The 10,916-nt window shown below is 44.9% G+C and overlaps 1 long non-coding RNA gene across 1 annotated transcript; it reads right to left on the bottom strand.

Moving 5' to 3' along the window:
• Nucleotides 1–257: 257 nt before the first annotated feature.
• LOC112445424 (uncharacterized) lies at nucleotides 258–9,048 on the bottom strand. Its single transcript, XR_003033677.2, has 4 exons — nucleotides 8,817–9,048; nucleotides 2,660–2,745; nucleotides 2,144–2,249; nucleotides 258–493 (listed from the first exon to the last, which is right to left on the bottom strand). It is a non-coding gene; the product is annotated as an uncharacterized lncRNA (long non-coding RNA).
• Between the last annotated feature and the right edge of the window lie 1,868 nt (nucleotides 9,049–10,916).

Below are 10,916 nucleotides of genomic sequence, written 5' to 3'. Positions count from 1 at the left end.
GACTATTTAAAGGAAGCAGAGGAAGCTGGTGACCCTGGACAGATGTAAGGAACTAAATCTGCAGTTCCTTTCTCAAAGAAGACTGAGTTGAGTGAAAGGGGCAGTGACCCTAGTAGCAGAGGCTAGGGTGACGGGCTCACGACAATTCATTAAGTTCTACCTCTGCTGAGGTTGCTATTCTATACATGTGTGTTTTACAAACAAATATTTTGTAAAAATAACAAATAGATTTTAAACCTTTAATGAAAAACCTTACCTATAAACATTGAACATACAGATACATACAAAACTTGTAGATAAAACTAGATAAAACTAATACTAAATCTATACAACAAAACAACTGAAGCTGTACTAAATGAGGGCCCTCAGGAAAGAAGCAGTGAGGCCTCCCCTAATCTGATCCAAATGAGGCTCCTCGTGCTGTGTGGGCTCCACCACCTCTGGGGTCCAGGATGGGGTCCAGGTCCAGGTCTTCAGGGATTCAGATGAGAGCCTGCAACGACAACACAGGTGATGGAGTCCCTGGGAGGTGCAGAGTCAGACGGAGGAAGGCTCCCTGGGGAGGGTGAGCAGGACCCAGAAGACTTCCCAGCATCTAGACTTGGCTTTGGGGCTCAGATCTTCAGGGCACTGGGTCTGTTTGCTGCTCTTTGTTGAGGGTGTTGTCCGTGAGTGGGAAGCGTTTAGAAATGCCCCACAGGAGCAAGTACACTTGAGCATCTGGCCAGCAATGTTCAACTGATGGGTCCCCTGGACAGTGAGACTCAGGTGGAGGAACAGGGGACTCGGATTCAGGACTAAAAGCTTGGGCCCCCCTTCCCTCTAGGCCCTGGGAGGAGCAGGGATCGGATGACACAGTGGGTAGAAGAACCTGTTCACCCATCCTACACTCAATACAACTGCTCCTGAGACCTGAGCATTGGAAATGGACAGACACATAGGGTCTCTATTTTCCTGAATAATCATTTCTAACCCCCAGCCAAACTCTCCTGAGGTTTATGATTTTAAATTGTTATTATGTTGTTATAATATAAAGGTACATTTTATTTGTTTAGCATATTACAACATTAAAATTTGAGAGAAGACACTGCTTTTTAAACAGTAATAAAACAAGATATGTTATTAAGGACAGAATTGGAAAAAAAAAATAAAAGGAACATGAGTAAGTTAAATCCTGCCACTCATCCCAAGTATGCTGCCCAGTCACTTCAGTCATGTTCGAGTCTGTGTAACCTTATGGATGATAGCCCACCAGGCTCCTCAGTCACTGGGATTCTCCAGGCAAGAATACTGGAGTGGGTTGCCATTACCTTCTCCAGTCTATCTTCCCTACCCAGAAGTTGAACCCGAGTCTCCTGTGTCTTCTGCATTGGCAAGTGGGTTCTTTACCACCAGCACCACCATCCCAAGTGCACACGGCACTGAGTTGATTTCTGGTGATTCTTAAGTTGGAATTGGACACATACACAGAAGAATCTACACAACCTCTAACTTCAGGTTGAGAAAAGGTATCTGAGCTGACCCAGGACCCCAGGGTTCCAGATCCTGAGGGACCCCAGACTCAGACACCCCCCAGACTGGCTGGGACCCTCAGGGCCAGGGAGCACACACAGGGAGGCAGAACTGCCAGGCGACTCCCTGACTGCACGAGCTCTGGGCGCCCGTGTCTCTTTCACTCTGTTCCCGGGAGCCCAGGACTGGGGAGGGTGGGGCCGCCGAACCTCTCTCTGCAGCTGGTGATGACCTAGGTGTTCCCCCTGCTGCCTTTAGGGGGTTGGAGGGCAGAGCTGGGTCCTGCAGAGGGAGATTAGGAAGCCCCCAGTGGGGATCTTCAAAAAGAACACGCTGGAACAGCAGCTCCTGGACTGCACACAGTGGCCCCACAGTGCTCCCAGCCTCCCTGCAAATGTAAGAGCTGCTGGAGGAGCCAGCCCAGCAACCTCGGGGGTGTCTGTGGACGGGACCTGTGCCCTGGGGAGACATACTAAGGGCATCCTCCACTCATCAGTGTGGATTGTTACCACCCTCTTGTCTCCACTTTTGTGGTCACACTCAGCAGCAGACCCCAGGGTTTTTGCTCATGTTTCTGAAGCACCAAGTGAGCTGGGGTCATGATGGAGACACATGCCCTCGTCTGCCTCACCTTTTCAACTCGGGCCCCACGTTCACACTTCCTCCTGGTCTTTTTCATCATCACTGATGACATTTTTGCCATTCTCCAAAGAGCTGATTAGAGAGTTGTCTGACATCTGGAAGGAAGAGATCAGTCAGGCAGGTCCCAGAGCAGGAAAGCAATCATATGGAGTAGCTCAGGGCAGTGCAGACTTCATGGGGCTCCTTCAGCTGTGTGGGTCCAGACCTGCTGACTACAGCCTCAACTCCTGCTCAGGCCACTCATGGTGACAAAGCCAGGTTCAAGGCTGTAGACGTGTGGTCAGGAGCCAGGGCAATGCTAAGAAAATGGGGGAAGATGGCTGCAGGCAGATTTCATAGATTTTATATAAGCTTCCAGAACCCTAAGTGCCTACAAGACACCAAGTCCTCCAGAAGGTTAATCACAAAAAGTTGGAAAGAGAAGATGGGGAAGGGTTACAAGGAAGAGTCTATGGATCAGAGAAAGATAAAATTTTTGAAAGATATGGAAGAAGAAATAAATGACCTCAGTATTCTTGCTCACTGTCTCTGAATCTTCATCATCTGCCATGTACTCGTCTGGTGTCTGAGGGCAGCAGTCATATGGAGAGGCTGTGGGAAAGCAAATGGGAGTCTTAGAGTCAGGATATGACCAGAGGACCCTGGTGCTCCTCACAGCCTGGCTTTGGGACCCCTGGTGTACTTGCCTCAAGGACCTCCCAGGGCCTCAGAGTTTCACCTCTGCAATGAAAAAGTGGGTGTCTGACCTCCAACATCCTGTTGCCACCTTCAACTTGTCTACATGTGAGCAGAAATGAGGCCATGACAACCTGTTCCTCCTCCAGGCGGTCACTGTCTCCATCCTTCTCTGCCCATGACCTCGTTTGCCTCCTTCTCCCACTACTTCCTCTCTCTTCCTTCCTCATTTCTCTCCTCTTGTCCCTGTTCCTTTCCTTCCTCCTTGAACCTCCACCAACCCTAGAGTTCTCCAACAGGGGCATATTGGAAGAAGGACCATGGGTGTATGATCAACATCTCCAATCAGCCCATATTGAATTAACCAATCCATCCCTCCCAGGGAGGACTTGGCATGGATCTGAGAGTGTTTTGACCCCTGCGGGAGGGAAGGACAAAAATTCCACACAACAGAGATTCTCCCGTTGACTGGGGTGACCTGAGGTATCTGGGAGATGTTTAATGTTCACAGCAACACCTTAAGTTTCCCAAACCCTTAGAGAGGACAGAGGCAAATGCTTCCAATTTCATTTAGCCAGAATGATGTGGCAAGGGTCCTCCATAAACACCTGGTAGCTTCCGGGTTTGCACTGAGACTTGGAAAATTGGAGGGATGAAACCTGGGAAGGTGTAAGGAAAGGACAGAGGATGGGGCAGGCCTGGGACTGGGAAGAAGGGGCAGGACTCTCTGGATGCAGCAGTGGGTTATGAGAGCAGAAGTGACCCCAGGACCTGCTGCCCTGGGACTGCTCAATCCCAGGAGAGCAGGTCAGCAGGGCTGTGAAAGCAACTGTGTGAAGAAGCCCCATGGCCCCTTCACAGACTCTAGAATCTGCAGCCATGGAGGCTCTCTAGGAGCAGCTGGACGTGGACTTCTCACGTGGAAGCACATCAGCCTTAGCTGGTGCGGAGGCTGTGTTGAGCTCCAGGAGACCGAGTCCAGAGAGGGACACTAGGACCTGTGTGCTGTGACTCATCCACCCTGGGAGCGACCTCTACATGAGGAATTAACAGTGAAGGCAAACATGAGGGGAAGTCACAAGTCCTGAAAGCTCAGGAGGAGAGAGTTCACATCTCACACACTACCTCACATGAGCTACAAGTACCAGGTTTCCAGTGTCAAGTGGCAATGACAGTTTTGTGCCCACTAGGATATGGCCATCATAGTTCAACATGCAATAGAAAACAGACTTCAGTGCACAATACCCGAGATGTGCTGACCAGAGACCAGGCTTCCATACTAGTGGAAAAGCAGAAAAGAGCAGCTCTTATGGGCAAAATAATTTTTGAAGAGTAAAGCAACAAAAGGTGTTTATAAACAGAGCATAATGCAAGCCCAGGACACGATTTCTCTATCATATGAAAATATGAAAATAGTAAGTCAGCACTGTACACAGAGTTCCTTCTTCCTAATTTCATGTTCACCTTCCTTAGGCTCCATGCAGGGTATTTAACCCTAAAGTTCCAGGAAGCCTCTCCCATCAGATCCCAACTGAATATTGTTTCCTGCCCGTGTCCCCTTCCTCATCACTGCACCAAATGCTCTCCACAACACATTCCATAGGAACACAACCAGGAGAAATAAGGTGATTAGATGAGCGACCCACCCACTTCTGCTCCAGTTGAGGCCCTGCTGGCTCTCACAGCATCACCCTGAACTTTTTCCTAGGATTCTAGAAAGACACTTCACCGTGCATAGCAGATGGCCGTCATCTATGCTCTGTGCAGTCAGAGACCTTCAACAAGACACTGATCTCAGTTGGAAACCTAAAGATAGAGACGGTGAAAGAGCCAATTCCAACCTCTCACTTCTACAGGCCCATTAGACTTGTCACCTTCATGCTAACCAACCTGAAATTCCAAGTGTTTTTGCCACATGTAAAACATGCCTTTAGGCAAATTATAACAGTCACATCTGGCTAGTGGCTACCACACTATAACACACAACAAGCACTATATAAGTTTATCCATGTGCATTTGCTTAGTCACTGAGTCATGTTCAACAATTTGTGACCCTATGGACTGTAGCCCACCAGGCCCCTCTGTCATGATTTCTCCAGGCAAGAACACTGGAATGGGTGGTCATTTCCTTCTTTAGGGGATCTTCCTGACCCAAGTTTCAAACCCAGGTCTCCTGCATTGCAGGTGAATTCTTTACTGTCTGAGTCACCAGGGAAGATTGAATCTGGAGATCAGTACCACTTGTTCTAACACTTCTGATAGATTGTGGTAGAACAGTTTTTGGAATGCCAAGGGACTTTGTTACAAGGGAGGATGTAGGGCTTCCCAGGTGGCTCAGTAGTAAAGAATCTGCCTGCCAATAGAGGAGATATGGTTTGGATCCTAAGGTTGAGAAGAGGCTTTGGAGGAGGATATGGTGAACCACTTTAATAGTCTTCCCTGGAGAATACATGGACAGAGGAGCCTGGTGGGATATGGGTCTATGGGATCTCAAAGGGTCAGACAAAACTGAGTGACTGAGCATGCAAGGCTATATATAGGATGTTACCACCCCTCTGTTATTTTCCCTCTCCTGATTATTTCCTCTGCAATTTCTGGCCATTTCAAGATGGCTGTTTGCTGATAGATTAACAAAGACAAGACTTTCAGCCATGAAAGTATTTAGCCTGAGGGGCTAAGAGAGGGATGTGATGCTCTACTGGTTTCCATGGTAACCAATTTAACCAAGGAGCTAACCTGCTGTTCATTTCCACTGTAACTGGTAGACTCCCAATCCCCCCGAGTGAAGAATGCTGCAGCTGCTGTCTTCTGCCTGTCCCCTGCTATCCACAGTGGGTGTCTCTCCAGGATCCTTTTAATTCAGACATGGAAATCACCCCATCCATAAAACCTTTGATATCTCTGTCAACTCTGGGATCTTTCTTTGGTCTCAAGTCTAGATAAGCACAGGACTTGCAGGCCTGTGAATTGTACCCCAACAGTTTCTGCAGAGCATCCGACTGGCTTGATTTGATGATTCATTTGTAGGTATTTCCTGGGCTAATGCACACATCCCAGGTACTCATGAGCCTTTGGGACACTGAAACGGCAATGTCAACACCCAGATCTTAGAGGAATTCCCAGCAGGTATTCCTCTTGAGGGGCCAGGTATGGATACAGGGCCCAGGGCATCTGTGCTGAATATCATCAGAGAAGTGGTGAGGAGGGAGGGAGAGACACTGTGTCTCCTCAAAAGCCCATCCCTCCACCACTGACTCTGAGATCAGGGAAGGAGGGATACAGGGCCTTCAGAGAGACACGACCAGCACACTGAACACTACACAACACACTGAGAGAGTGACTCAAGGACGAGGAATTGACATGACATTCCATGCTCATAGACTGGAGACTTAGTACTATTGACATTTCTGCAGTACCTAAACCTAATAAAGATTCACTGAAACACCAATCAAATTATTGTCATTTTCATAGAAATAGAAAAAACAATTCCAAAAATACGTATGGAATCACTAAGAACTCCAAATAGACAAAATGATCTTGAGAACAAAGATCAAAGTTTCTCACCTGTTGATTTCAAAACACATTACAAAGTTACTGGAATCAAAGCTGTATGATACTGACATAGAAATAGATGCATAGCCCTAAATACCAGAATAAAAAACAAACAAACAAGTAAACTCATGGATACAAGGTGAAATGAAATTCATGAAGGTTCTAAGACAACAAAATAGGGAAAGGGTAATCTCTTCAACAATCTGTAGGATGAAAAGTTAACCTACAGGAAATTGCAAACCATATATCACATTAGGAGCTCATACTCAAAATATATCAGAAAATCCTAAAGTTCAAATGCAAAACAAACAAAAACATAAAAGGTAAACAAATGAGTTGAGGAGTGTGCAAAGATGGTGATCAAACCACCTGGAGCTTTGGTCTGCAGTGAGTAGTGGTTCTAAGGGGAGCAGTCACCCCGGGTCCTGCTGCTCTGAGTCTCTGACTTAGGTCTGGTCAGTCTCAGGAGACCAGGTCAGCAGTACTGCTAGAGCAAATGTGTAAAGAAAGCCAGCAGCCTCTTCACAGTCTCTAGAATCTGGGACATGCTGGTCTCTAGGGGCAGCTGCACATGGACTGCTCTCACGCAACACAGCATCCTTGGGGAGGTGTGGTGCTGAGATGAGCTCCAGGAGACTCAGCCCAGGCAGGGACACCAGAGCACATGAGCTTTGACTCATCCAACCCTGAGAGCACCCTTCATACAGGGAACAAACAGTGAGGACAAACATGAGGGGAAACCACAAGTCCTGAAAATGCAGAGGGAGAGGGTTCACGTCTCACCCATCACCTGACATTCACTGCCAGAACTTGGTCTCCAGTGTCAAGTGACCGTGAGAATTTTGTGTCCACAGCATGTGGCCATCAGAGGAAAACTTAAACAAAAAGCCAAAGTTCCTTGTACATAAAACCCTGAATATTGGAAATAAAAGCAAAAATAAACAAATGGGACCTAATTAACCTTAAAAGCTTCTGCACATCAAAGGAAACTATTAGCAAGGTGAAAAGACAGCCTTCCGAATGGGAGAAAATAATAGCAAATGAAGCAACTGACAAACAACTAATCTCAAAAATATACAAGCAACTCCTACACCTCAACTCCAGAAAAATAAATGACCCAATCAAAAAATGGGCCAAAGGACTAAATAGACATTTCTCCAAAGAAGGCATACAGATGGCTAACAAACACATGAAAAGATGCTCAACATCACTCATTATCAGAGAAATGCAAATCAAAACTACTATGAGGTACCATTTCACACCAGTCAGAATGGCTGCGATCCAAAAGTCTACAAATAATAAATGCTGGAGAGGGTGTGGAGAAAAGGAAACCCTCTTACACTGTTGGTGGGAATGCAAACGAGTACAGCCACTATGGAGAACAGTGTGGAGATTCCTTAAAAAACTGGAAATAGAACTGCCTCATGATCCAGCAATCCCACTGCTGGGCATACACACTGAGGAAACCAGAAGGGAAAGAGACACATGTACCCCGATGTTCATCGCAGCACTGTTTATAATAGCCAGGACATGGAAGCAACCTAGATGTCCATCAGCAGATGAATGGATAAGAAAGCTGTGGTACATAGACACAATGGAGTATTACTCAGCCATTAAAAAGAATACATTTGAATCAGTTCTAATGAGGTGGATGAAACTGGAGCCTATTATACAGAGTGAAGTAAGCCAGAAGGAAAAACACCAATACAGTATACTAACACATATATATGGAATTTAGAAAGATGGTAACAATAACCCTGTGTGTGAGACAGCAAAAGAGACACTGATGTATAGAACAGTCTTATGGACTCTGTGGGAGAGGGAGAGGGTGGGAAGATTTGGGAGAATGACATTGAAACATGTACAATATCATGTATGAAACGAGTTGCCAGTCCAGGTTCAATGCACGATACTGGAGGCTTGGGGCTAGTGCAGTGGGACGACCCAGAGGGATGGTATGGGGAGGGAGGAGGGAGGAGGGTTCAGGATGGGGAACACATGTATACCTGTGGTGGATTCATTTTGATATTTGGCAAAACTGATACAAATATGTAAAGTTTAAAAATAAAATAAAATTAAAAAAAAAAAAAAGAAAAGCCCCTGGGGGGGGGGGGTGGAAACCCTGCAGGTATTGACCAGAAGCCAAACTTTCACATTTAGCAGTGAAAGGACAAGGAAAGAGTAGTCTTGTTGGAAAGGAGATTTTTAAATGGACAAACAAAAAGAGATGTCTTGAAGCACAGCACGATATAGCACATGATCACATGGGTCTATAAAATCATTAAAATATGAAAAGAACAAATAAAAAGTCTACGCATATTTCCTTCTACTTCCTCAGTTGATATTCACCTTCCTTCATCTCCTAAGAGTTAAGTGTAACCCAAGTGGTTCTGGAACCCTCTCCCTGTTAACCCTACCTGAGAGTTGTTCCCTACCTGAGTTCTCTTCTGCATCACTGTTGCTAATATTTTCCAGGAAGCAGTCTGCAGAAAGACAACCAGGAGCAATAATACAGTTATTATACAAGTTGACCCACCCATTTCTCCTCCTCAGCTTGGCTCACACAGCATCGCCCTGGTCTTTCTTCCAGGTTCACAGACCTCCCCTGTGTTTGTGGAGTCAGAGCCTTTCAACAAGATGTCGATCCCAGTGCAAAATTTCATATGAGAGAGAGATGCTGACAGAATCACATTGTAACCTTACACTTCTACAGGCCCAAAATAGCTCTTACATTCAAGCTTACAAAGCTGAAATTCCAACAGTTATGGACACACTGGAGATATGGCTACTGTGATCAACAAATGTGTGTTTTTTGTGATTTTTTAAAAATATGTTAATTATTGTTTGAAATATGTTAATTATAGATAGGGAGATCTGACGACTGCCTACTACATTGGAAAGTTCAGCTCTCATAGCTCCAAAGACAAGGAAAAGGTAATTAATTGCCTCTTCAGGTTTTTCTCTGTTGTAGACAATTTGATGCCCTGATGAGATCATTCATATATAGGTATACCTGGGGCTCTTGAACCTAGGCCAGGGATTGGGAGAGTGTTTGTGAACATTAAAATAGTAAGATGAACACTCAGATTCAAAGCAAATTCCCTGTAGGGGGCTCACTTGTAGGCAGTGGTGAAGGGCATGGCCCAGAGCTCCTGTCTGACAAGTAACTAGAGAGTAGGTACAGAGGGGAGGGAAGGGACATTCACAGTCTTCAAAAGCCCATATTTCTCATCCCTGACACTAGAGGTCCCAAGCAAGGCAACAGAAAATGCCCCTTAGGAAGTGAAAACCATAGAATGTTGTGTACTGAAAACCATTGAATGCTTTTACGAGACAAGTAATCAGAATACCATACTATATTCATAGGTTGGAATATTTAGTGTTGTTGACCTTCCTATACTCCTAAAAGTGATGTACATATATATTGAAACCACTCACAAAGTTTTATGTCATTTTCATAGAAATGGAAAGAAAAAATCCCCAAATACTGAAATTTATGCAACCAAAGAGAAACGCAAAGAACAAAACTAATCTTGAGAGCAAAGAACGACAATGGGGCCTTCAGGCTTTCTGAATTCAAAACAGGTAAGAATGCCACAGTAGTCAAAACTGTGTTCCACCTGCAGCAAAATAGGCAGAGACACCAATGAATCATAAGGAGGGAATCTTGAATAAATTCACACATGTGAGGCCAAATGATCTTTGCCAGGGTTCTAAACTGACCACATCAAGAAAAGATGGTCTCTTCAACATCAACAGAAAGGCTGCTGATGGAATAAGAGGAAGTATCTGCAAACCTTGCATCTGAATAAGGGGCCAATATCCAGAATATATAGCAACTACTACAACTCAGCTTCAAAACAAGAAAAGGCAAATAACTGACTTTTAAAAATGTGTAAAGGCTTCAATAGACATTTTTTCATAGAAGACAGAGAAGTGATCAATATACATAGGAATAGTCCTCAACATCACTAAGTATCAGTGAAATGGAAACCAAGCCAAAAAGAGACATCACCTTTCAGGTTGTGTATTCTAAAAAGAAAATAAACGATTTTGGCAACAAAGTAGCGAACTGGAAATTTTGTACCTGTTGGTAAGAATGTAAAATGACATAGCCATTATGGAACAGTTTGGAAGTCCCTCAAGATATTATTAGGAGATGATCATAAGATCCAGGAATCACTCTTTTGAGTTTATGTTCAAAGAAGATAAAATGAGAATGTCCAGGAGATATCTACAATCACATATCCATTGCCATATTGTACACAAAATCCAAGAAAACCACCCAGTGTCTATGGGCAGATAAATAAAAAAGAAAATGGGGTGTACACATACACTGGAAGCCTTTCAGCATTTAATAATGAAAGATATCTTGTCATTCGCAGCACTGTGAATGAAGCTCGAGGATATTGGTAAGAGTGAATAAGGTAGTCAATGGAGGACAAATACTGCACAATTCCATTTGCCTGAGGTTTCTAAAGGAAAATTCAGAGAAGCAGAGAGTAGAAGGGTAGTTCCAAGAACTGGGAGGAGGT

The sequence above is a fragment of the Bos taurus genome, unplaced genomic scaffold (assembly GCF_002263795.3).
Source record: "Bos taurus isolate L1 Dominette 01449 registration number 42190680 breed Hereford unplaced genomic scaffold, ARS-UCD2.0 Leftover_ScbfJmS_1336, whole genome shotgun sequence".
Taxonomy (NCBI): domain Eukaryota; kingdom Metazoa; phylum Chordata; class Mammalia; order Artiodactyla; family Bovidae; genus Bos; species Bos taurus.
This window is presented reverse-complemented; position numbering and strand designations above follow the sequence as displayed.